We start from the raw sequence: 25,739 nt of genomic DNA, 5'->3' as shown, positions 1-25,739 counted from the left end.
ATTTTTTGTGCTTACCCCTTTTGAGCTTTTCTAATTCGAAAGGCAAGTACTGCTTGACACTGTTGTAATAAAAACTACCGTTTATTATGCCAGGAAGTGTGGCATACATTATTTCATTAATTCCTCACAACAACCAATCTCGTTATCCCTATTTTATTGAACAATTTGAGGTTAGCTAGATTAAGTAATTTGCTATAGCCACAGAGCAAGCAACTGCTGGATTCAAATATGAGCCTCTCTGCCCCTGAACTCACTGTGCTACAATGTCGCAAAATCAGTGCTCACTGGCATTTGGATGTAATCCACTAGGCAAATGTGACTCCACTTGTAAATTCTGTGCTCTCTCTCTTGGAGCTGGGACATCTTTCTCCTGCCCTTGAGTGTCAAAACTCCAGGTTCTCTGGGCTTTTGAACTCTAGGACTTGCACCAGCCACCTCCTAGGCACTTGGGCCTTCAACCTCAGACTGAGAGTTATATAGTCCAAGGCCTTCAGACTTGGACTAAGTCATGCTGTTGGCTTCCCTGGTTCTCCAGCTTGCAAATGGTCTATCATTGGACTTGTAAGGAAGCCACGTTCCCCTAATAAATCCCTTATTCTACCTCTCTCTTTCTCTTTCTCTCTCTTTCTCTTTCTCTCTCTCTCTATATATATACAAATTATATATACAATATATAACTGATTATATATAAAATATATAAAAATCTACATATTTATAACAAACTATATAAATTATATTTTAATATATAATTATAGAATTTAATTTTTATATTTATATACAATCGGTTATATATAAAATATATAACATATAAATATAGGCCAGATGTGGTGGCTCACAGCTGTAATCCCAGAACTTTATGAGGCCAAGGCAGGTGGATCACGAGGTCAGGAATTCGAGACCAGCCTGGCCAACATGGTGAAACCCCGTCTCTACTAAAAATACAAAAATTAGCCGAGCATGGTGGCACGCGTCTGTGGTCCCAGCTACTCGGAAGGCTGAGGCAGGAGAAGTGCTGAACCTAGGAGATGGAGGTTGCAGTGAGCCGAGATCAGGTCACTGCACTCCAGCCTGTGCAACAGAGCAAGACTCCATCTCAAATAAATAAGTATATTTATAATATGCTTATAATACTTACAAACACTCATAAATATACTTATAGGTGTATATTTATAATGTAGCATTTTGTGTCTGCTCCCTGTGGCACTCAGTGGTAACCATTTAGTTGGGAACATGAGTGATTTTTTTGCCTTGTTTCTCCTGCTGCTTTTCTCCTCCTTTTTACTTTGTTGGTAGAGCGCAGTTACAGGGCAAGACGAAACAGCTGAAGCCGTGGTGCTAAGGGAGGAGATCACCCCTCATATCGTCCTGTGCCCAATTTCTGCCTCCAACGAAAGAAGTAGTAAAAATTAAAAGGCAAAAATGAAATCCACAGGCAGACAGCCCAGCGCCACACCCTGGGCCTGGTAGTTAAAGATCGACCCCTGACCTAATAGGTTATGTTATCTGTAGATTACAGATATTGTATAGTAATGCACTGTGAAAATCCCTATCTTGTTTTGTTCCGATCTAATTACGGGTGCATGCAGCCCCCAGTCCCGTACCGCCTGCTTGCTCAATCAATCACAACCCTCTCACACACACCCCCTTAGAGTTGTGAGCCCTTAAAAGGGACAGGAATTGCTCACTTTTCGGGGGGTGGTCTGCTGGGCTCTTGAGACAGAAGTCTTGCCGACGCCCCCGGCCGAATAAACCCCTTCTTTCTTTAACTCGGTGTCTGAGGAGTTTTGTCTGCGGCTCGTCCTGCTACAGTGCTAGTATTGTAATAGAGACTTTGATGATGAGAAGACCCTTATACAGCACCAAAAAGCAAAGCATTTTAAATGTCATATGTGTCACAAGAAATTGTATCCAGGACCTGGCTTAGCTATTAATTGCATGCAGGTGCATAAAGAAATAATAGATGCTGTACCAAATGCAATACCTGGGATAACAGACATAGAATTGGAAATATATGGTATGGAAAGTATTCCAGAAAAAGACATGGATGAAAGACGATGAGTTCTTGAAGAGAAAACATAAGAAAGCCAAAAAAGAAGGAACAAGATGATTCTGATGAATATGATGATGATGACTCTGCAGCCTCAACTTCATTTCAACCACAACCTGTTCAACTTCAACAAGGTTATATTCCTGCAGTGGCACAGCCAGGACTGTCACCAGTAATGGGAGCACCAGGAATGCCTCCAGGCATAACTTCATTAATGCCAGGTGTTCCTCCTCTGATTCCAGAAATGCCACCAGTTATGCCAGGCATGCCACCTGGATTGCATCATCAAAGAAAATGCACCCAGTCATTTTTCGGTGAAAACATAATGATGCCAATGGGTGGAATATACCACCTGGACCAGGAATACCACCTCTGATGCCTGGAATGTCACCAGGTGTCCCCTCCATACCCCCAACCCCATTCCACGTCCTAGAATTCCTCCAGTGACCCAAGCACAGGCTGGGTCTTAACAGACCACCTGCACCAACAGCAACTGTACCTGCACCACAGCTTCCAGTTACTAAGCTTCTTTTCCCCAGTGCTGGACAAGCTCAGGCAGCTGTCCAAGGACTTGTTGGTACAGATTTCAAACCCTTAAATAGTACCCCTGAAACAACTATAGCACCCCCAAAGCCTACATTCCCTGCTTATACACAATCTACAGATTCAACCACTGGTACAACAAATAGTACTGCAGTTAAACCAGCAGCTTCAGTAGCAAGTAAGCCTGCTACACTTACAGCAACCAATGCAACCAGTAAGTTGATCCATCCAGAAGAGGGTATATATCTGGAAGAGAGAAGGGCACAGTTACCTAGATAGCAACGTAATTTTCCTCTGCAAGGAGAGGCCCCCATCAGTAATCCACCAGTTGGACCAATTGGAGATATGATGCGACCATAGCCAGGCATCCCACAGCAACAAGGAGTGAGACCCCCAATGCCACCTCATGGTCAGTACGGTGGTCATCATCCAGGCATGCCAGGATACCTTCCTGGTGCTATCCCCCCATATGGGCAGGGACCGCCAATGGTGCCCCCTTTCCAGGGTGGGCCTCCTCGACCTCCAAAGGGAATGAGACCTCCTGTAATCCTGCAAGGTGGCTGTTACTGATCTTACCTCATCCTGTCTAATAGGTTTGGAGATTAAACCTTTTCCCAACTTGTGCTGTTTATATAGCCAATTTTCCATCAATAAGGCTTCATTGTGACTTTAACAAATATTATCTTCCCACATACCAGGAACTATTGGACATTGATTTTACATGGGAAAAAATATTTGGAAAAATAACACAGGATCTTTTCCTGAAGTTGCAATTTATACTGTATGGCTTCTTTTTCATGTTTCATCTAGGTTTGTAGAAGTGAAGTATAGTAAATTTGGTTCATTAAATTGTGAAGGTGCTGGAATTACATGAACATATCACTTCAATAAAGGCAAGTTCTGTAATCTTACATTGCTGTTTTGCAAAGTTATGCCTTCACAGCAATTCAGATGCTGTTGGACTTCATGTCCCCAGTCTAGCTTGGTGAGGGGCATAACTGTTTCCAAGTACTTGTACATTGGAAGTCTAAATGTATAACAATATTTACTGTATTTAGAGTTCCTCATGTTGCAGGGTTTAAGAAATCTGATCCACCAATGTCATGTGACTTTTCTGTACTGGTAAACTTCATTGCAATAAAATGAGAGAAAAATTTATGCCTTTTTATGCATAACCCAGCTGTGGACCACGGCCTAAAAGGTTTGTACAGATGCATGCCACAGTAGATATCCACATAATAAAATTCATAGTTACCAATGCAAAATATATATATATAAATACAAATATGTTATATATAATTATAGAGGCATTACATATAATTAAAGACATTTTATAATCATATATAGATATACACATATAATTGATTCTGTCTCTATGGAGAACCCTCACTAAAACAGATTCTGGGTTTACCCCTAAAATCAACAACAATCATACGTTCCTAACAAACACAGGAAAAAGAAGTAAAGGAGAGAGAAGAGAGGGCAAGACAGACAGGAAAGGAATGGTTGAAAGTCATCAAAATCTGTTTCAGGTGACCCTCTCTGTAAGGCTTTCAAGAGCCTTGTTGTTCTTGATCATAGAAGTAATAATATGGGACAGAAATAAATTGTTTATGGTCTTGATGGAGTGTAGACAGAATGCATCTCTAGATTCTCCTGGACACAAAGAATTACCCGACAATGGACGAGAGTAATACGGCCAGATAAAAGATTCCCTAATGAGACATATTTGTTTAATCAGTTGCTGCAACAGTTTTTTGCTTCTGTTTTTGTTTTTTTGAGACTGAGTCTTGCTCGGTCGCCCAGGCTGGAGTGCAGTGGCACGATCTCAGCTCACTGCAACTTCCGCCTCCCCGGTTCAAACAATTCTGCTACCTCAGCCTCCTGAGTAGCTGGGATTACAAGCACCCGCCACCAAGCCCAGCTAATTACTGTATTTTTTTTTTTAATAGAGATGAGGTTTCACCCTGTTGACCAGGCTAGTCTCGAACTCCTGACCCCAGGTGATCCACCCGCCTTGGCCTCCCAAAGTTCTGAGATTACAGGCATGAGCCACCACACCCGGCTGCTTCAGCTGTTGATTTACCTCCAAACTATTGGTTTGGAGGAGACAACCATTATTTATCACATAAAGTCTGTTACAGGTTTATCAAAAAATGAATGTTATGAAAATGAAGTAGAAATCTGGGGGAGGAGGGGAATGGAAAGTAATTTGTCCACGTTAATGGAGCTGCGTGTGTGTAAACCCCTCTTGGTGAGAGCTGAGCACAGTACTGCAGCTAGAGGTATCATGGGGATGGGAAGGGTAGTGAGGGGCTCTTTCATACATTATCTTTGAGTCTTTTATTACAAGATGTTTGTATACAACATGGGTCTAAAATATTTAAGAAACAGATTGTTTTTAAGATTTTATCAGCCCAAAAGCCATTTTAATGAATTTTATTGTTTAAATAGAAAAAAAAAAAAAAAAACTTCAGTTCTGTGGGTAAAATATTAAGGAAAATACAGTAAAATAACAAAGTAAAATTTAATAAGAAATGTGGATTTGGGGAAGGTTGACTTGTAAAAATTGATTCTCTTAAATCAGTTTTTAAAGCTCCTAAGAATAAATAGGATTCTTAGTTCTCGATCAATATCAGTTCTACAAACTCAATATTATTAGGAAGAATGACCTAAATGCTAAACTTTTCCTCAAGGATTTGAGGAACTTTATTGTTTAAAAAAAAAAAAGTCCTACTTTTTCATACCGAGTCTGACTAAAATGAGACCCATACTAAATCAAATAGGGATTACTTACAATTTTTTACACTAGCTTCATGAGTTTAATATCCTTGACATTGGCCAGGCATGGTGACTCACACCTGTAATCCCAGCACTTTGGGAGGCTGAGGCGGGTGGATCACAAGGTCAGGAGTTCAAGACCAGACTGGCCAATATGGTGAAACCCCATCTCTACTAAAAATACAAAAATCAGCCAGGCATGGTGGCACATGCCTGTAATCCCAGCTACTCAGGAGGCTGAGGCAGGAGAATCACTTGAACCTGGGAGGTGGAGGTTGCAGTGAGCCGAGATCACACCATTGCACTCCAGCCTGGGCGTTGCAACGAGACTCTGTTTAAAAAAAAAAAAAAAAAATCATCCTTCACATTACAGATCTCAGTAACATACTTTTATAGAAAATTGACAAGTCTACCAATCCATATTTAAATGTTGACAACTAGAGAACTGCATGTGCACCCACTCTGATTTAGATGTTTATCTTATGAAATAAAGACATTTGTTTAACTTTCCAAACAAAATGATTTCAAGATTTCTCAATAGGCCTTCTAAGGCTGCTTGCCTCTGTAATCTGCTTACTTGCAAAAATAAATCCATTTCAATCACTGCTTGGTCAAAGTTTAAACTTAAAAGACTCAACAACTAATCAATAGGTTGATCTGCTGATGCAGTAGAATGTGGCTAGGTCTGACCTCTGACTAGTGCAGAGGTCATCCTGCTAAAACAGTAAACAAATTGTTGATGTAACTCAGCACAGCAAATGCAACCTAGCAATAAAAACTCACCACATGGATTTAGTTATGTGCACAACTTCAGTAAATGTTTTGCTGAAATTGGTGTCAAATCAAATATGTGTGTGTTAAGCTCCTCCATTGTAGGAGATGACGACAATGATTTTTAAATAGTTTAGGTCTACAATTAAAGTATTCTCTGTTTTTCTACAACAGAATTCCTCTAACACTGCAGCATGTATTATTAGGAAGTGTAAAAAGAGTAAACATAATTTAGAGTCCTAGCTAAAATTAATGTTTTCTAAGTTCATAGCTGTCTTTATACGGGAAAATTTCATAATTATAAAAACAAATAAATTATTATATGCAACCTGTATGGAATTACCTTAATTTAAACATAATCTAATTAGGTCACCTTCTGGTTGACCCTACTTCAGGCTTTTAATTTGTAAGAACAAATGTTTTTTTAAAAATTTCAATGTCAGCCCGGGTACGGTGGCTCACACTTGTAATCCCAAAACTTTGGGAGGTCAAGGCAGGCAGATCACTTGAGGTTAGGGGTTTGAGACCAGCCTGACCAACATGGTGAAACCTCTTACTCAAAATTACAAAAATTAGCTGGGTGTGGTGGCACATGCCTGTAAGTCACAGCTACTTGGGAGGCTGAGTCACGAGAATCGCTTGAAGCCGGGAGGCAGAGGTTACAGTGAGCCAGCATCACACCACTGCGCTCCAGCCTGGGTGACAGAGCAAGACTCTGTCTCAAAATAAATAAAATAAAATAAATCAATGGTAAACATCTATTCTTGGTTTTAAGACCGTATTTGCCTGGATGATCTACAAGCTCACAATGTTTGGGATCTTTCACAGTAGCTTTGAAAAAAACATGTAGTCAGTTTGAGTTCACAATAAATCTTCTCCATCCGATGGTGACAAAAGGATGCCAGTAAAACACTGAACAATTTAAAATTACATGAGTTTCAACTCTCCCATTTGGGAAGTAAATGCATCCTACAACCACTGAACCAAGGTTAATGAGGCCAGGCGGGTAACATCATTAATGTCCAATGGCAAGCAACAGGGCAGAAAGACCAAATTTCCTTCCTCCTTCTACTAGAATGTGGTGAGCAGTCATGAGGGGTATTTGCACAGTATTTACGTCTCATCTTTTCCCCTTCTTTGCTCACAAGTTTCCTTTGAAATAGATGCAAGCCTTGGCAAGTGTTTTGAGTTTCTTGAAGTTAACACCTGGGCAAGAATGCTGTCTGAGGAAGACGTCTGTCGACAATCAAAATAGACAATGAGGCAGGATGATAGCAGTCCCAGGCTGGGTCCCAGCCTTACCACAATGACAGAGGAGGGCCAGGGTCTGGGACCCTTGGCTACAAGTAGCTAAAAGGCATTGTAGAGCTTGACTGAAGGCAAAAGCCCTAAAAGCAGACTACCTGGGTTTGAATTCCAGCTCTGATACTTCTTAGCCAGTTAGCAGTGAGCAAGTGTTTTCACAGCTATAAGCCTCAGTTTCCTTACATGAAAAAGAGTGATTTTACTACCATCCAACTCTACATGTTGTTGAAAATATTAACTAGTGCATATAAAGCACTCACAACACATATGGACAGCATGCAGTTAATGTTAGCTATTCCTCACTGTAACTCAGTATCCTATTGTCACTGTAAGTCTTTAGATGATTTTATGCTTGAATTTATTATTATTATTGATTTCCAAGCCTCGAGTCTATCCCCCTTCTGAATCATCTTGCAGATGTCTGCCTGGTTAAGCTTTCCAAAAGCCTCTTCCATCATTTCACTTCCCTGCTCAAAAATTTTCAGTGGCTCTCTACCTCCAGGAAAATATCTGAACTCCTCAGTCTAGCTTGCAAAACTCCCTATAGTCTATCTCCAACCCACTTTTCTAACCCTTTACTCCAGCTAGTCTGATAGCCTTCTTCTTTGTATCATCCAGCTGATACATACTTCTATTTCACTTTTTACATACACAGTACTAGATATACCATAAGTGGTTGGTAACTGTTTGCTGGTGTCATTTTTGCTGTGGTAGCCTGGAGCATGGATATTTATGTCTAACTGTAGCAGAAGATCCTGAAGGTTGTGGTCTAGCCAGAGGAAAGGTTTGCACAGATGTGCTTAGGAATATATACTATGTATTAAAGCTGTGTTTTAGTAATATCCTTGTTGAGGAGTTTAGAGAGAAATTCTCAGAAATTCTCAGATAAAGGGTCTAAAAATAAGGCTCTAGAGCCTTAGAGGATTTTAAAAGCCATAGTTCTATCTTTGTCTAAATATTACTATCCCTACTGTAAATCATACCCATTCAAACTTTTCCCCATTGCAGCACCCACCTTAAGAGAAATTTATTTTTATTTATTTACACAAAGTAATACAGTAATCTCTCTCATCAACAAAAACTTCCGGCCTTATTACAAAACTGACTTAAAACTCACTGTAACGATGGTTTGCTTCCTTTACGGTGCCACTGGGATTTCAGAAGTACATAGCAGAGCCCAGTACGCCTGGGATTAAGAAGCAGTCCAGAGTGGTGTGCTGATAACCTCTGAGATTGGAGTGGGGTGATGGAGGGGAACCCTGAGTATTTACTGCTAGCTATTCATTGAGAAAGTGAAGGGCAACCCTCACCTAGCAATTTCCAAAATGAACATCTTCCTTCCAAGGACACTTCATTTAATGTTACTAGAAAAGGGATAGGAAAAATGTTTTTACCTAATTTTAGAACATGCAGAAGGTTTGGACAATCGCTTCCTCTCCTATAAAGGAGTTTTGCAAGCCACTTTTAACAAATTAAGTGGAGCCCAAAAATTCAGACCTTCAATTTTGAGCTGTCACTAGATAGCAGGCACAAATTGGTAGCCCTTAAGCAAAATACAGCTCACAGATAGTTTTGTCTGGTCAGCACAGTGTTTTTACTTTTCAAAAACTTCTTTAATTAAAATGTCTTTACACTGGAGTGATCCTCCCACCTCAGCCTCCCAAGTAGGTGGGACTACAGGTGCACACCACCACACACAGCTCATCTGCCTCATTTTTGTATTTTTTGTAGAGGTGGGGTTTCACCATACTGGATATGTGTTCTGCAATTTGGCATAGTCCTCACCATTCCCTATGGTCTTACACCCTCTCATAGTTATATTAGCTAATAGTCCCTGCCTGGAGGCATTTGGGTTTACAATTCCTACTAGAGCTCGCCTCTTTGTCTGATCCACCTCTTATGCATGAACTTTGGTGATACATCTAGCATGTGCCCTCACTTCCCTTCTATCTCGGCACGTCATTCTCTTCAATGCTCCATCATGAGTTTATACCTGGTTCCTTTTCTGAGCAATCCACTGCACAGGTCCCTGGAGGTTCTGTTGTTGTTGTTGTTGTTGTTGTTGTTGTTGTTGTTGTTGTTTTCAAATCACATGATGAGAATGGCCCACCCCCACTTCATACTCATCCACTATGCTTAGCTCAACCCTCATTTTACCCACAGGGCTCAGCCAGGATTCAAGGCAGATAGGGTCTCCAGAAGTCAGTTTCTGCTTTTTATACTGAAAAATCTGGCCTTGAATTTGCCATCAGTCACCCAAGCGGAGTGCAGTGACTTGATTAAATGGCTCACTGTAGCCTCAACCTCCTGGGCTCAAGTGATCCTCCCACCTCAGCCTCCCAAGTATAGGTGCACACCACCACACACGGCTCATCTGCCTCATTTTTGTATTTTTTGTAGAGATGGGGTTTCACCATATTGCCCAGGCTACTCTCCAACTCCTGGGCCCAAGGGATCTGCCCACCTCGGCCTCCCAAAGTACTAGAATTACAGGCGTGATCCACTGTGCCCAGCCTTCACAATATCTTAATTAAGGATAAGAAATTATCTTCACTAAAAGGAGGTGGGCTTTGCACTTTGAGAGGCTAGGGCAGGAGGATCATTTGAGGCCAGGATTTCGAGGCTACAGTGAGCTAAGAGCACAACCCAGCACTCCAGCCTGGGTGACAGGGCAAGATCCTGTCTCTAAATAAATAAAAGGAGGTGGGGAGGGTGGTAAGCTGGAATCTTAGTTGTTCATAACTTTAAGCCTGTCCAGAGACTTCTCCACAACCTTCAAGTACCACCTGCCTTGTCCAGCTCACCAAGAAAGTAAAGTGGCCTTTGTTGCTTTGAGTTTCACCAGAACATTTCATATTAAGTAAAATGGATGGGATTCTATTTCTTGACCATGATAGGGGATAAAGGACAGAGTCAGACTTTGACATAAACAGGACTCATCCAGGAAGCAGCCAGTAGGAATGTTGGCAACGTGTGATTAGCCAGCTGGTCTGTTTAAATCCACCCTCTTCTCTAAATGCCAAGTGTTGAAGAATTAAATATTTTAGCATGCCAGGCATAGTTCAAAACCAGATTTTTAAAATTCATTTTCATGTTGCCTCCTTTCTCAGCCAGTTTTATGTACAAACTGGGGTCAAGTAAGTTAATACTTCCAACAAAAGGGCGCTGAAACTTTTGGTGGGAGCCAGTTGTGGAGTCAGTATAAACTTTTCCTGAACTCTTGCTCAAGAAGAAAACTTCTTGAGTCTTAATTATCTTTGAGGCCAGAATGCTCAGAGCCCATCTCACAATCTAGTCCTTCAGTAGGACACATATTTTTCCTTCTTTCCTGGGTTACAAAAGATATGCTGGTTATCAAAACAGACCCAAGGCATGCATGAAGCAGCTGAAAACTATGGTTGCTTGATAAGGCCCAGTTCTCATCTTTTTTGCCTTTGCAAATTCCAATCTCCTGTTCTGGAGTCTGGGAGGTAAACAGTCTTCCCTGGAATTTTCATACATCCACATCCTGGGTCTCCTACTTTGATAGGTTCAGCCTTCTCACATGTCTCCTCCTTATCTTTCTTCTTGGCTTGTTAATATGTTTACTTCAACTAAACTAAACTCAAACATCATGGTCCTAATCAAAGCAAGAGCATTTCTTTTTTTTTTTTTTTTTTTTTTTTGAGACGGAGTCTAGCTCTGTCACCCAGGCTGGAGTGCAGTGGCCAGATCTCAGCTCACTGCAAGCTCCGCCTCCTGCGTTTACACCATTCTCCTGGCTCAGCCTCCCGAGTAGCTGGGACTACAGGCGCCTGCCACCTCGCCCGGCTAGTTTTTTGTATTTTTTTAGTAGAGACGGGGTTTCACCGTGTTAACCAGGATGGTCTCGATCTGCTGACCTTGTGATCCGCCCGTCTCGGCCTCCCAAAGTGCTGGGATTACAGGCTTGAGCCACCGCGCCCGGCAAGAGCATTTCAACTCATTAATTTTTCCTTTTGCCTTCTGATATTCAGTCTAAAATTTGCATAAGTTTAGATATTCTCAGACAAGTAACTTAGAGTAAGGGATTGCAAGCATAAGGGCTTAAGTGTCTTACTACAGGAACGTTAAGGTTCTGTCCTGCCTCCCTCTCAGATTAAGCAGTGGCCAGTTCCTTTGAGATTCTGCTCTCACAAAAGAATAGCTTATAGGAACTATTCCACCTTGGGGCGTTTATTTACTGAGATATTTCCCATTTTGATATTATTAATTACTCTTTCCAATGAATAAAAATATGTTTTTAAATTCTGTTTTCAAAGAGAAACAACAGCATGTCTTTTGCTCTTCAAATCTCAGAGTAGTACGTTGAATATAAATATAAAATTTACCATATGGCCATATATTAGAATTTAATCTTGTTGTTGTTGTTGTTGTTGTTTTGAGACAGTCTTGCCTATCTGGAGTGCAGTGGCACAGTCTCGGCTCACTGCAACCTCCACCTCCTGGGTTCAAGCAATTCTCGTGCCTCAGCCTGCTGAGTAGGTGGGACTACAGGCATGCACTACCACGGCTGGCTAATTTTTTGTATTTTTAGCAGAGACAGGGTTTTGCCTTTTGGCCAGGCTGGTCTCGAACTCCTGGCCTCAAGTGATCCGCCCACCTTGGCCCCTCAAAGTGCTGGGACTACAGGTATGAGCCACAGCGCCCAACCTAGAGTTTAATCTCTGCCTAATATGCTACCAATTCTTAGAGGCTCTATTTGTCAGAAAGTAAAATGCACAATTAGAACAACTGTAGATTATAGAGTTCAGTATGTTTCCCTCAGATCCTGTTATAGTACATAGAGCCAACACATTTGTTTTTCTTTTATGGTTCCTAGGAGAAAAATCCTCTGCTTTTTCCTTACATGCTTCATTTGGTGCCAAATCCCTGATATATATATATATATATATATATGGGGTCAGATGCTAAGCAAATATCATGGGCCAAAGACCAACACACATGTGCAGTGGTTAAACAGCCTAGGAAAAGTCTTTGGGTAGACTTCAGCAAGCTGTTCTTTTCCTCCATTAAACCCAAATTCCGATCTCCCCATGTCTGGCAACATTGCCCAATTTCTGAAATTTCGTTTCTTCCTTCCTTGTTTTTAACATCCACTTGGCTTGGCTCTCCAAATTCCTGCTCAGCTGTGCCTGATGGATTTCATATTGAACCAGTCTTCTGCTCCTGGTTACCCAGTACTGTGTCTCAGGTGCCCAGTCTGCCCAGTATATGATAATGCTCTGTGAGAAACGCAGTTTACGAGGTTGTTTATACAGTACAAACAAACAACCAAAAGTAAAACTATGCATGAAAAAAACCTAGTAGAAAATCCAACAAAATAATAATATAGTAATAGCCTCTAGAGGGTGAGACTAAGAGTATCTTTTTAATCTTCTTTCTACTTTTCCATTTTTCCAAATTATCTGTACATCACTTTTTCTTTTTCTTTTCCTTTTTTTTTTTTTTTTGTTTTTGTTTTCGAGACAGAGTCTCACTCTGTCACCCAGGCTGGAGCACAATGGCACAATCTTGGCTGACTGCAACTTCCACCTCCCGAGTTCAAGTGATTCTCTTGCCTCAGCCTTCTGAGTAACTGGGACTACAGGCACGCGCCACTGCACCCAGCTAAGTTTTGTATTTTTAGTAGAGACAGGGTTTCACCATGTTGGTCAGGCTGGTCTCGAACTCCTGACCTCAGTTGATCCACCCTCCTCGGCTTCCCAAAGTGCTCAGATTAAGGCATGAGCCACCATGTCCAGCCCACTTTTTCTTTTAGTTGTTTTCCTGTTGTATATATATTACTTTGTTGTGTGAAGGACTCAAGAAACTCTTCTTTCTGAAAAAGCCCACACCCTACTTTCTCGAAATTAATCTGATTCAAAGCGTTTTGTGTTTCAAAGGGCAATGATATCTACAAAGGAAAATGTGTATTGCAGTAACATTTCCAAATGTATGAACTCCAGATACAAAGGGCAAAAACATGAACAGATTCTCCCCCAAAAAAATCAGGCCTCTGGAGAAATGATCTTATACCCACTGCAGAGTCCATATATTACACAGAGTCCATATATTACACATATATTACAATCAGCTGGTTATTACCACTTCATTGAGTTTCTATACTCTACTGTATTCTAGCTAGCTAGCTATAGCTATAGTTTCTGTTGTGAGTTTAATAAAAATACATTCAAGTCCTAACCCCAGTATCTGTAAATGTGAGATTTTTGGAAATAGGGTCTTTGTGGATGTAACTGAGTTAAGATGAAGCCAAACTGGATTAGGGTGGGCCTTAAACCCAATATAACTGATGTCCTTATAAAAAGAGGAACAGACCAGGCGCAGTGACTCACGCCTGTAATCCCAGCACTTTGGAAGGCCAAGGCTGGCAGATCACGAGGTCAGGAGTTTGAGACCAGCCTGACCAACATGGTGAAACCCCATCTCTACTAAAAATACAAAAATTAGCCACTACACTCCAGCCTGGGCAACAGAGCAAGACTGTCTCAAAAAAAAAAAAAAAAAGAGGAACAACTGGACACAGGGACCCAGAGACACACAAGAGACACCATGTGAAGATGCAAGAAGAGGTTGGATGATACCGCTGAAAGTCAAGGAGCACCCGGGATTGCAAGTTCCAGAAGCTGAGAGAAGCATGGAACAGCCCTGCCCCCGTCGGAGCCCTCCAGAAGGAATCAACCTTGCCAACACCTTGATTTAAGACCCCTAGCTTTCATAATTATGAGAGAATACATTTTTCTTAGGTCACCCAGTTTGCAGTATTTTGTTATGGCAGCCTTAGGAAACGAATACAATTTCTCTCACACTTTGGGAGAATTACTCAGTTCATTTAACAAACATTTATTCAGCACCCACGATCTGCCAGTTCTGCTAGGTGCTGTGAAGAGCACCGTAAATAAAACACTGTTGCTGCCACTTTGAGACTCATACAGCCTCATGGTGAGATTATGTCATATGATAAGACCAGGGAAGGAGGCCTGCACCGGGTACTGAGGAAACAAGGTCATTTATTTCAGTTCAGGGTAAAGGGAAAACATCATAGAAGAGATAATACCTGAGAAGAATCTTTTTTTTTTTTTTTTTTTTTGAGATGGAGTTTCGCTCTTGTTGCCCAGGCTGGAGTACAGTGGTGCGATCTTGGCTCACCATAACCTCCGCCTCCTGGGTTCAAGCAATTCTCCTGCCTCAGCCTCCTGAGTAGCTGAGATTACAGGCATGCGCCACCATGCCCAGCTAATTTTGTATTTTTAGTAGAGATGGGGTTTCTCCGGTTGGTCAGGCTGGTCTCGAACTCCCGACCTCAAGTCATCTGCCCACCTTGGCTTCCCAAAGTGCTGGGATTACAGGCATAAGCTACTGCGCCCAGATCTTGAGAAGAATCTTAAAGAATTTACTCCGTAAAGGAAATCCGCAGGCTAGTATAAGACAGCTTCTCTTCTGCCACACTCATCGCTAAAGCAGCCTCTTCCTGCAGTGAAAGGATTTAAATGACATCATTACAGCCATGTTGCCCCATATTATGACTGTCTAGTGCTTTTCCACAGCCTGAAGTTTCTTGCCAGTTGGATCTTATGGGAAAAGAAAAAAAAAAAAAGATCGTTTCTCCCGAGGCTTGATTTTTGTGGGGAGAATCTGTTTATTTTTTGCCTTTTGTATCTAAAGTTCATATAACGAAAAATGTTAATGCGATACCCTTTTTTTGTAGATATCATTGCCCTTTGAAACACAAATGCTTTGAATTCAGATTATTTGTAAAAAGTAAGGTGTGAGCTTTTTCAGGAAGGAGAGTTTCTTGGGTCCTTCCCAAGACAAAAGTAATGTATATAAAACAGGAAAACAACTAAAAGAAAAAGTGATACACAGATAATTTGAAAAATAGAAAAGCAGAAAGATGATTTAAAAATACTCTTAGTCTCACCCTCTAGAGGCTATCACTATATTAATATTTTCGTGGATTTTCTACTAGATTGTTTTTCATGCATAGTTTTTATTTTGTCTTGGTAGTCTATAAACAATCTTGTATCCTGCCTTTTTGACACAGCATTATAGCATAAACATTTTCCCAGGCCTTTAGAAACTCTCTATAAACATAATTGTAATGGCTGTAAAACATTTGGTTGCATAGATGTCCATAGTTTATTGAACCAAGTCTTATGTTGGCCATTTAGGTTAGATCATAACTTTTAAAATAGCCTTCAGATAAACGTAGTAAGTTTTTAATTGGAGATTTTAAGTAATTTCATCATAGACTGATAGTTGCCTCATGATACGAGGACCATTTTATCATCAGGAAGTTGACTTTAAAACAAACTGAAAAGACAAAGATTTTGACAATGTCAGCAGGTCTTCTCTTCCCCTACCCCCAGTGCCCACAAAGATTTTCCCTCCGTTGGCCTGTGGCTCTCTATTGCTAGACCCACTTATCTTCCCACCTCTACCCTACTTGCCCCAGTTTCCTGGTCAAGCTGAACGTGAAGCAACAGGCTCTGGAGCCTCAGCAACCCCTCCTCAGGCTGAGAATTGGCCGTGTCTCCTTCTTGTCCTGGCTCACGGCAAGCACTTCAGAGCTGGTCCAGGCTCCTGCTTTGCTCCCCAAGTCACTCCCCTGTGGGGTTAATTTGAGTTTTTCTTGCTGCTAGTGTAGTTCAAGATCTGGAAGAGCCCACATTCTACCTAAGTCGTCATTCCCACCCCAAGATATTCTCTAATAAAGAACCTTTGTCATCCAAGTGTCCTGGCCTATACACACACACACCCTCCCCCCACCCCAGACACATTCATCCAACTGGGCTTCTGTATCAGTTCCTATGTTTTCTGTTTCTATTATAGTAGCTGTCTTAGTCCATTTGTGCTGCTATAACAAAATACGGAAGTCCAAAATCAAGGTGGTGGCAGATTTGGTGTCTGCTAAGGGCTCAGTCTCTGCTTCCAAGATGGTACCTTACTGCTATGTCCTTATATGGTAGAAAGGGACAAAAAAAGGATGAATGCTGTATCCTCACATGGCAGAAGAGATTGAAGGACCAGGCAACTCTGAAGTCTTCTTTTATAAGGGTATTAATCCCATCTACGAGGGTGGAGCCCTCATGGCCTACCTACCTCCTAAAGGCCTTACCTCTTACTACTATTACCTTGGGTTTTAAGTTCCAACATAAGAATTTTGGAGAGACATATACATTCAAACGTAGCAGTAACCTGTCTGCTACCAAGATCCCTGATGTCCTAGCCCTTGCCCTGAACCTCACCTGATACCTGATACCCAGACACCCTTACCTGTGCTTATTTATCTAGACTCTTGAGAGTCACCTACCTGTGGGGATGCCCAGCTACTGCTTGAATCACTAAGGCTAGATATCGCCTTTCGGTAAAACACTCTGCTCTCCCAGCTCAAACTTCTGTATTGGATGGGCCCATCTGCCCTTACGTCTTCAACATGCCTCCACGCCCATCTCACCACCACAGTGAACAAGGCCAGCAGCAGTTCCAGGCCCATGCCTGCCATTCCGAAGGGCTATAAATGAACAAGATATCACAACAAGCACTTTTAAAAGTACTTGGATATCAGTCCTAAATTTAGGTTTATGAAACCTGAAAACTCACCTTTTTTTTTGCCATTGCCCTGTTATGCCCAGACCGTTTATTCCCCAAAGAAGACCACCAGAGTCAAAGCTAAGCAGCAAGGATCTTTTTTTTTTTTTTTTTTTTTTTTGAGACGGAGTCTCGCTCTGTCGCCCAGGCTGGAGTGCAGTGGCCGGATCTCAGCTCACTGCAAGCTCCGCCTCCCGGGTTCACGCCATTCTCCGGCCTCAGCCTCCCGAGTAGCTGGGACTACAGGCGCCCGCCACCTCGCCCGGCTAGTTTTTTGTATTTCTTAATAGAGACGGGGTTTCACCGTGTTAGCCAGGATGGTTTCGATCTTCCGACCTCATGATCCGCCCGTCTCGGCCTCCCAAAGTGCTGGGATTACAGGCTTGAGCCACCGCGCCCAGCCAGCAAGGATCTTTATTACAGGTTCGAACCTGGAACTCTCCCTCGCTCGTGAAACGAGACGGGCAGGAGAGCTCCCCCACTCAGCTCCGAACAATGTTATATAGTCTAAGAAAAGTGGGCATAGAGTTACTATACAAATCAGATATATGATTGGCTAGTGTTTGAACAAGGCGATTTGGCTAACTATGATTGGTTCCTGCCATTTCTGATATTTTGGTTCAAACTTTGAGGCGGGAGAGCAGGTTTATGGCAGCAAGAGTTTATCTTACTTAAACACGTCTTGTGACCTTGCCTCAGAACTTACAAAATCTCTGGTATGTGCAAAACAAAATCTCTGGTACGTGCAGAAAACCAGGTACTCACAGAACTTACGAAATCTCTGGTATGTGCAAAGATTAGAGAGCAGAACAAAGGTGTAGCGGGTGGGGGGCGGGTACACATCTATCTTTGTGTCCTTTCATTTCTCCCTTCTCATAAGTAACTGGATGTCCAATCTTGGATTTCCAGAGTCTTATAATATAGCCTCACTTTCTGGGTGCAGGAGAGGCTGGTGATGGCTACGGAGGACCATTAGTTGGATGGTATCAAACCTTTCTCTGACAAATTGTAAAATTTTATTTACCACACAGGGGCCTATAGTGAATAGAAGTAGTAAAGACATTAGGGGGCCTAAAAGGGGTGCCAGAAGGGAAAACATTGAAGAGCTCCACCAATTGTTAGCGGCTGTAGTGAATTGTTGCTTTTTCATTTCTAAGCTTAGTTCGTGTAGGCGTTGGACTCTTTTCTCAACTAACCTTGACTCATTTATATAGAAACAGCATTCTTCTTTGAGGAATATACAGGTACCTCCTTTCTCAGCCGTGAGTAAGTCTAAGGCTCTGCGGTTTTGAAGGGTGACCTGTGCTAGGGAGGTGAGCTGCCGCTGAAGGGAGGCTAGGGAATAGGCGGAGTCTTCCATAGCAACAGAGAATTGTTGTAACAGCTTGTCGTTTTCTATCATGGAGTGTTGTAGGGCCCCTCCTGCTAACCCCGCTGCGATGACAGAGGTGGTTAAGGATATTCCGGCAATTAGTGGTAGAAAAACTGCTCGTCTATGTCGCGCAGTTTTAGTTGGGGCGGTCCCTGCCCAGCCTATGAACTTTGCCGGGGTTAGCAGTGTCAGTCGGGGAACTAGGGTAACAGGGATACACAACTGTCCGTCAGAGATGCTTTTGGACAGAGTTTTTAACAGAGTCATATTACACCAGAAGAACACACCAGGGGGAGCATATATGGGACTATTAGGGTATGTAGCCGATTGGTTACAGAGGCTGTTGCTAAATGCCGAATAACAATAGGGGTATTTCTCTTGGTATGGGTCACGGTACAGGGCTACATCGGGTATCGTGACTATCGATGAGTTAAAACCTGTATAGTTTGTGGGAGGGGAGGATAGAGGAACAGCCATTAATGGTGGTCTTCCTAGGGTTGCACACATAAAGCAAGAGGACAGGTCGCCTAAACCAGTGAGGTTGGCGAATGCTAGCCCTTCCCGTAATAGAGTTAGCCAGGAGAAGGGCTGCAAGTCTTGTGATAGCTTGGTTTCTTGCCTGTGGATTTGTGTGTGGATTAAGGGTTGAATCTGGACTAGACTTCTCCACAGATATAAATGGCTACTGGGCCAGGTACTAGTTGATGAGTAATATACTCCCCCATGTTGTGGGGTTGTCCACCGAGAGTCCTATGGGTCTTTAATTATCCAAGTGTAAGTGACGGGAGACTCAGTTTTGTAAAAATACCACCCTTGTTCTCTCCAGTATCGGACAGAGTGCGTCTTACAGTAGCTATATGGGCAACCTGCACTCTGGTGCCACCAATAATTTTTACAATTATATTCAGTTTGATCATATTCAAAACAGATCATGGGTATTGCTGGTTGGGCAATCTGGAACCTAGTGAAATTGAGGTAAACTATAGTATTACACCCTGAGGGGGGGCAGTCTGCGCTAGCTCGCAGTTTACCCGCTTGGAGGGTTTCCCCGGGGTGAGTTTTGTTCTTATAGAGCCACAACCTCCAGACATAGGGGTTAGACGGCGCAGCAGTGAGGAGAGTCAGATGCATAAGGCATAAAAGCATAGGTAAGCTAGACATGGTTACGGCTATGGGGATGACGGCGCAGGGTTAGCTTTAAGGGATTGTTCTTAGCTTTGTCTACAGTCCATGTAACCCGTGCTCCAGACGGCTCGAGAAGGTCGGATGTTGGGTCCACTGGTTTGACGTGTGTGTAGTGGATCCATGAAGCGATGCCTTCTACTTTGAGAGCGGTGGGAGTAGTCAGGAGTACTTGCAGTGGTCCTTTCCACCTGGGTTGAAGAGTTTCTTGCCGGTGGCGCTTGACTAGGACCTAGTCTCCCGGCTGGAACGGATGAGGCGTCGGCGGAGGTCCTGCCTCATACAGTTCTCGTAGTCTGAGCCAAATTTCCTGGTGAATTTTCTGTAAGGCTTGTAAGGAGAACAGGAGCTCAGAGACATTTTCAGTTTCAGGTTTGAGTAAGTCATCTTTTAGACTGGGGACCAGGGGTGGGGGTCTGCCATACATGATTTCATATGGTGTGAGGCCTAGTCTGTAAGGGGTATTTCGGGCCTGGAACAGAGCGTAGGGGAGAAGTACTACCTAATTAGCGCCAGTCTCCATGGTCAATTTAGTTAAGGTCTCCTTCAGAGTCCGATTCATCCTTTCTACCTGTCCTGAGCTTTGGGGCCTATAAGCCTATAAGCACAATGTAATTTCCAATTTGCCCCCAGAATGGAAGCCAAATCCTGACTTACCTTAGCAACGAAGGCTGGTCCATTGTCTGACCTTATTTGGATGGGAAAGCCATACCTGGGGAGGATTTCTTCCAAAATTTTCTTTGCTACAACCTGAGCAGTTTCTCTCTTAGTTGGGAACGCTTCTGTCCATCCTGAAAAAGTATCTCAGTCTCTGACGTTACAGCCGCTCCTGCATACCGCTGGCCTTGGTGGACATAGCTGCTGCCATCAGTGAACCAGGTGAGTTCTGTGTCGGGGAGCGGACGATCTTGCAGGTCCTCCCGCACCCCATGCACCTGAGCCAGTATCTCAGTGCACTCATGGGACGGGGCGTCCAAGTCTGGATTTGGCAGCAGTGAAGCAGGATTTAAAGAGGTTGGGGGCAGAAAAGTTATTCTGAGGGGGTTTAACAGCAGTCCTTGATAGTGGGTGAGCCGGGCGTTACTCATCCATCGGTCCGGCGGCTGCCGGAGGACGCCTTCAATGGCATGCGGGGTTATAACGCGCAACTCTTGCCCCATGATAAGTTTATCAGCGTCTCGGACCATTAGGGCAGTCGCCGCGATTATCCGGAGGCAGGGTGGCCAGCCAGCAGCCACTGAATCTAATTTTTTTGACAAATAGGCAACTGGCCTCTGCCAGGGGCCTAGGTACTGTGTTAACACGGCTTTTGCAACACCCTTACTTTCATCCACGTATAAGTGGAAGGGCTTGGAGACATCAGGGAGCCCCAGCGCGGGGGCTGATAACAAGGCAGTTTTGATTTGCTGAAAGGCCAGCTCAGCCTCTTCCGTCCAATTGAAGGGCTGCCGTTCCTTTGTTGCCTGGTATAGGGGCTTGGCTAACTCAGCAAATCCGGGTATCCATAACCTACAGAACCTTGCCGACCCCAGGAATTCTTTCACTTGCCGTGTTGACTGGGGTCTAGGGATGCGTAGGACTGTTTCCTTTCGGGCTTTGGTTAGCCAGCGTTGCCCCCCTTTTAATAGGTACCCCAGATAAGTTACCTCCGACTTGCAGATCTGAGCCTTTGTTGCTGAGGCTCGGTAGCCTAGCTCCCCCAGAGTCTTCAGGAGGTCCTCAATCCCTCGAACACAAGTTTCCGGGGACCTGGCCGCTATTAAGAGATCATCAACATATTGCAAAAGAGTTATTTCAGGGTGTTGCCGCCGGTACTCACCCAGATCTTCATGAAGGGCTTCATCGAACAGGGTTGGCGAGTTCTTGAACCCTTGTGGCAGTCTGGTCCATGTTAGCTGACCGTTGATGCCCCTCTCAGGATCCGTCCATTGAAATGCAAAGAGTTCTTGACTTTTGGAAGCCAGAGGAAGGCTGAAGAAAGCGTCTTTTAGATCAAGAACGGTATACCACTGTTTTTTGGGATGTAAGGCACTCAGAAGGGTGTATGGATTGGGCACAGTGGGATGTATGTCCATGACCCTTTTATTAACTTCTCTTAAATCCTGTACTGGCCTGTAGTCCGTACTGTTGGGTTTACGAACAGGTAACAGTGGAGTATTCCAGGATGAGTGGCAAGCCCGTAGGACTCCCTGGTCTAGGAGTCTGCGGATATGGGGCGTAATTCCTTCTCTTGCCTCCAGGGGCATAGGATATTGCCGAACCCGAACCGGGTCCGTCCCTGGCTTAACTTCCACAAATATGGCAGGTCGATGTTTAGCTAGCCCCAAGCCCCCAGTTTCTGCCCACGCTTCAGGGAAACGCTGGAGCCAAGAGTCAATTCTCTGATCGGGGGGCTTTTGCTCTTGATGGAGTCGGTACTCATCTTCTAAGGTGACAGTCAGGATAGATATTGGCCTGTTTTGGGAATCAGTTATCTTGGGCCTTTCTGGCTCAAAGTGGATTTGGGCCCCCATCTTTGTCAGCAAGTCCCTCCCTAGTAGAGGGCAGGGGCTCTCTGGGATGACTAGGAAGGAATGGGAGACTTTTCCCGTTCCTAAGTCTACAGTCCTCTGGGTTGTCTAGGGGTATTTTTTGATGCCTATGGCCCCGTGCACCCAGGATGTTTTCTTAGACATTTTTCCAATTGGTTTGGTTAGGACTGAGCGTTCCGCCCCAGTATCGACCAAGAAGCGAACTGGGGACCCCTCCACTTGCAAAGTTACCCTGGGTTCGGGGAGGGGGTCCGAACCCCGTCTTCCTTAGTCAGAGTCCTGGGTAACGAGTACGGAGGTAGGGTTAGCTGGTCTCCGTTTCTTTGGGCAGTCTTTAATCCAGTGGCCACGTTCCTTGCAATAAGCACACTGATCTTTTTCTAATCCTTGCCTAGGGCCTTGCTTTTTCTGCTTTCTGTTTTGGCCATTTCCTGCCTGGGGGAAAGCTGCTACTAAGACTTTGGTCATTTCTTTGGTTGCCTTGAACTGTTTTTCTTCTGGAGTATCCTTATTATTATAAACTCGCTGGGCCATCTGAAGGAGGTCCTGAATCTGCTTTCCCTCTAAACCTTCTAATTTCTGGAGTTTTCTTTTAATATCTGGTGTTGCCTGGTTTACAAAGGACATTACTACCGCTGCCTGATTTTCCGGTGCTTCCGGGTCCATAGGGGTAAACTGTCTGAAGGCTTCCATTAATCTCTCTAAATACACAGCGGGGCTTTCTGTCTTACCTTGTAACACAGAATATACTTTAGCCAAATTGGTGGGCTTGCGAGCTGCAGCCCGGAGACCCGCCATTAGAGTCTGGCGATAAATGAGCAGTCGTCCCCTACCTTCTGCTGTGTTGTAGTCCCATCTGGGCCGGGTCAAAGGGAAAGCCGCATTAATGAGGTCAGGATTTGCAGTTGGCTGGCCGTCATCTCCTGGAACCAGTTTTCTGGCCTCAACTTGGATTCTTTCCCGCTCCTCCGTTGTGAACAGGATTCAGAGGAGCTGATGACAGTCATCCCAGGTCGGCTGGTGAGTAAACATGACACTGTCTAACAACGAGGTTACATCTTTGGGATTATCTGAGAACCGAGCATTTTGGGACTTCCAATTGTATAAATCACTGGTGGAAAAAGGCCAAAAATGAGACGGGAGAGCCCGGTATCATCGAGTGATCCTATTTCTCTGAGAGGCAGGGCTACAGTGGAGTCAGGGAGTCGGGAAGCTTGGTCCCGCTGTACGCGGCCTCGTGTTCGGCCGGCCGGCCCCCCCAGGTTACTTTTGCTCTCGGCTGCTTCCGCTTCTCGGTTTCCCTCTACGGAAGCACCACCCTGGGGGACTGGGTCCTGCGGTATAAGGTGCGGATATGGTGGGGGAAGTGTGGGTTCTAACGTTAGGGGGTCCTGGCTGTCCGGCAGCACAGGGGCCGAGGGAGCAGAGGGAGTCTTTTGTCTTGTAGGTCGCGTTACTAGGACTTTGCAGGCCTCAGGGATGAATGGAGTTATCCAGGGTGGTGGGTTTTCCACAAGATCCTGCCACACTAGAATATAAGGAATTTGATCAGGATGTCCTGACTGCCCTGGCAGGAAAATCTTAGTTTTTACCTTAGTAATAATAGAGAGACAGAAAGTTCCTTCGGAGGGCCACCCTACGCCGAAAGAGGGCTACTCCGAACGGCAGAAAGTAACTAGCTTTCCCTTCTTTAGTTCTACGCTTAAGTTACGCCCCCGAGCCTTCACATCCTTAAAATTGGTAACAAGGAGTGAGAGCGGCGTGCTCTGGTTGTTGCCCATCTTTGGACTGCTCCTATAAAGAGAAGGGGGGACTAAAATGAGTGTGAAGCAGAGGGGAGTATCCGACAGGTCCGGTCCTGGAAGGGGAAGAAAAGGTTTTATGTTTCGTTTTGGGCTTACACTTAACACTTAACAATAACGGACAGACAGTAATAACGATGAGCATTCGCGAGCGCGTGTCGGACTTCTGACCTGAGTCAGACGGGGCAACCAAGGATGGAGGCCCCCAGATGGGCACTGGGGAACGTCTCCCACCAGTCCCGAGTGGCTGTCTTCTAGCGCGTCCGCCAAGACCGTGCCACTTACAGAACAGACAAATACAGATTACAGATTACGGATTTCGCGAAATTTCAGGGAGACAGACAGAGACAAAGACAGAGACAGTGACAAAGCCGGCTTACCTACAGATTAAGATCCGTTGACTTGGGGGTCTGGTGGGCTTGGGGGAAATCCCGGACGAGCCCCCATTTGTTATGCCCAGACCGTTTATTCCCCGAAGAAGACCACCAGAGTCCAGAGTCAAAGCTAAGCAGCAAGGATCTTTATTACAGGTTCGAACCTGGAACTCTCCCTCGCTCGTGAAATGAGACGGGCAGGAGAGCTCCCCCACTCAGCTCCGAACAATGTTATATAGTCTAAGAAAAGTGGGCATAGAGTTATTATACAAATCAGATATATGATTGGCTAGTGTTTGAACAAGGCGATTTGGCTAACTATGATTGGTTCCTGCCATTTCTGATATTTTGGTTCAAACTTTGAGGCGGGAGAGCAGGTTTATGGCAGCAAGAGTTTATCTTACTTAAACACGTCTTGTGACCTTGCCTCAGAACTTACAAAATCTCTGGTATGTGCAAAACAAAATCTCTGGTACGTGCAGAAAACCAGGTACTCACAGAACTTACGAAATCTCTGGTATGTGCAAAGATTAGAGAGCAGAACAAGGGTGTAGCGGGTGGGGGGCGGGTACACATCTATCTTTGTGTCCTTTCAGCCCATTTGGCAGCAAAACCTGACTACATTTGTTTCTGGTGGCTGCCATAACAAACCACCACTAACTTCATAGCTTAAAATGATCGAAGTATGTTCTCTTATAGTTCTGGAGGCCAGAAGTCCAAAATCAATTTCACCAAGTCAAAAATCAAGGGGTTTTCAGGGCCACACCCACACCTGAGGTGGGGAATCTGATCCTTACCACTTCCAGCTTCTGGTAGCTGCCAGCATTCCTTGACTTGTGGTCATGTTGCTCCAATCCGTCTGCCTCCAAAGTAACATCATTTTTTCTCTTCCATGTGTGTCAAATCTCCCTCTGCCTTTCTCTTATAAGGTTATGCGTGAGGACCTTTAGGGCCTACTCAGACAATCTGGGATAATCTCACACGTCAAACTCCTTAGCTCAATCACATATGCAAAGATTATTTTTCCTAATTAGGTAACATTTACAGGTTCCAGGGATTAAGCCTTGAGATCTATAGGTGCCCACTAGTTAGCCTATATGAATAAGGCTATTTATGATCTTTATCAAACCCTCCTAATGTGAATAATCATGTCTTGCTAAAGAAATACTCATGTGTGAGATTATAGGATGCTGCTCCAGACTTTAACGTGGGTGTTAAGTAATATGCAACATGGGCACTCTTCCTCCTTTCTTTTTTTTTTCTGAGATAGAGTCTCACTCTGTCACCCAGGCTGGAGTACAGTAGTGCAATATTGGCTCACTACAACATCCGCCTCCTGGGTTCAAGCGATTCTCCTGCCTCAGCCTCCCGAGTAACAGGGATTATGTGCACCTGCCACCACACCCAGCTAATTTTTGTATT

General features: G+C 43.9%; 1 pseudogene; it reads left to right on the top strand.

The window, feature by feature from the left end:
* Positions 1–1,537: 1,537 nt before the first annotated feature.
* LOC105468282 (BUB3-interacting and GLEBS motif-containing protein ZNF207-like) lies at positions 1,538–3,727 on the top strand (annotated as a pseudogene).
* The last annotated feature ends 22,012 nt before the right edge of the window (positions 3,728–25,739 follow it).

The sequence above is a fragment of the Macaca nemestrina genome, chromosome 11 (assembly GCF_043159975.1).
Source record: "Macaca nemestrina isolate mMacNem1 chromosome 11, mMacNem.hap1, whole genome shotgun sequence".
Classification (NCBI taxonomy): Eukaryota; Metazoa; Chordata; class Mammalia; order Primates; family Cercopithecidae; genus Macaca; species Macaca nemestrina.
This window is presented reverse-complemented; position numbering and strand designations above follow the sequence as displayed.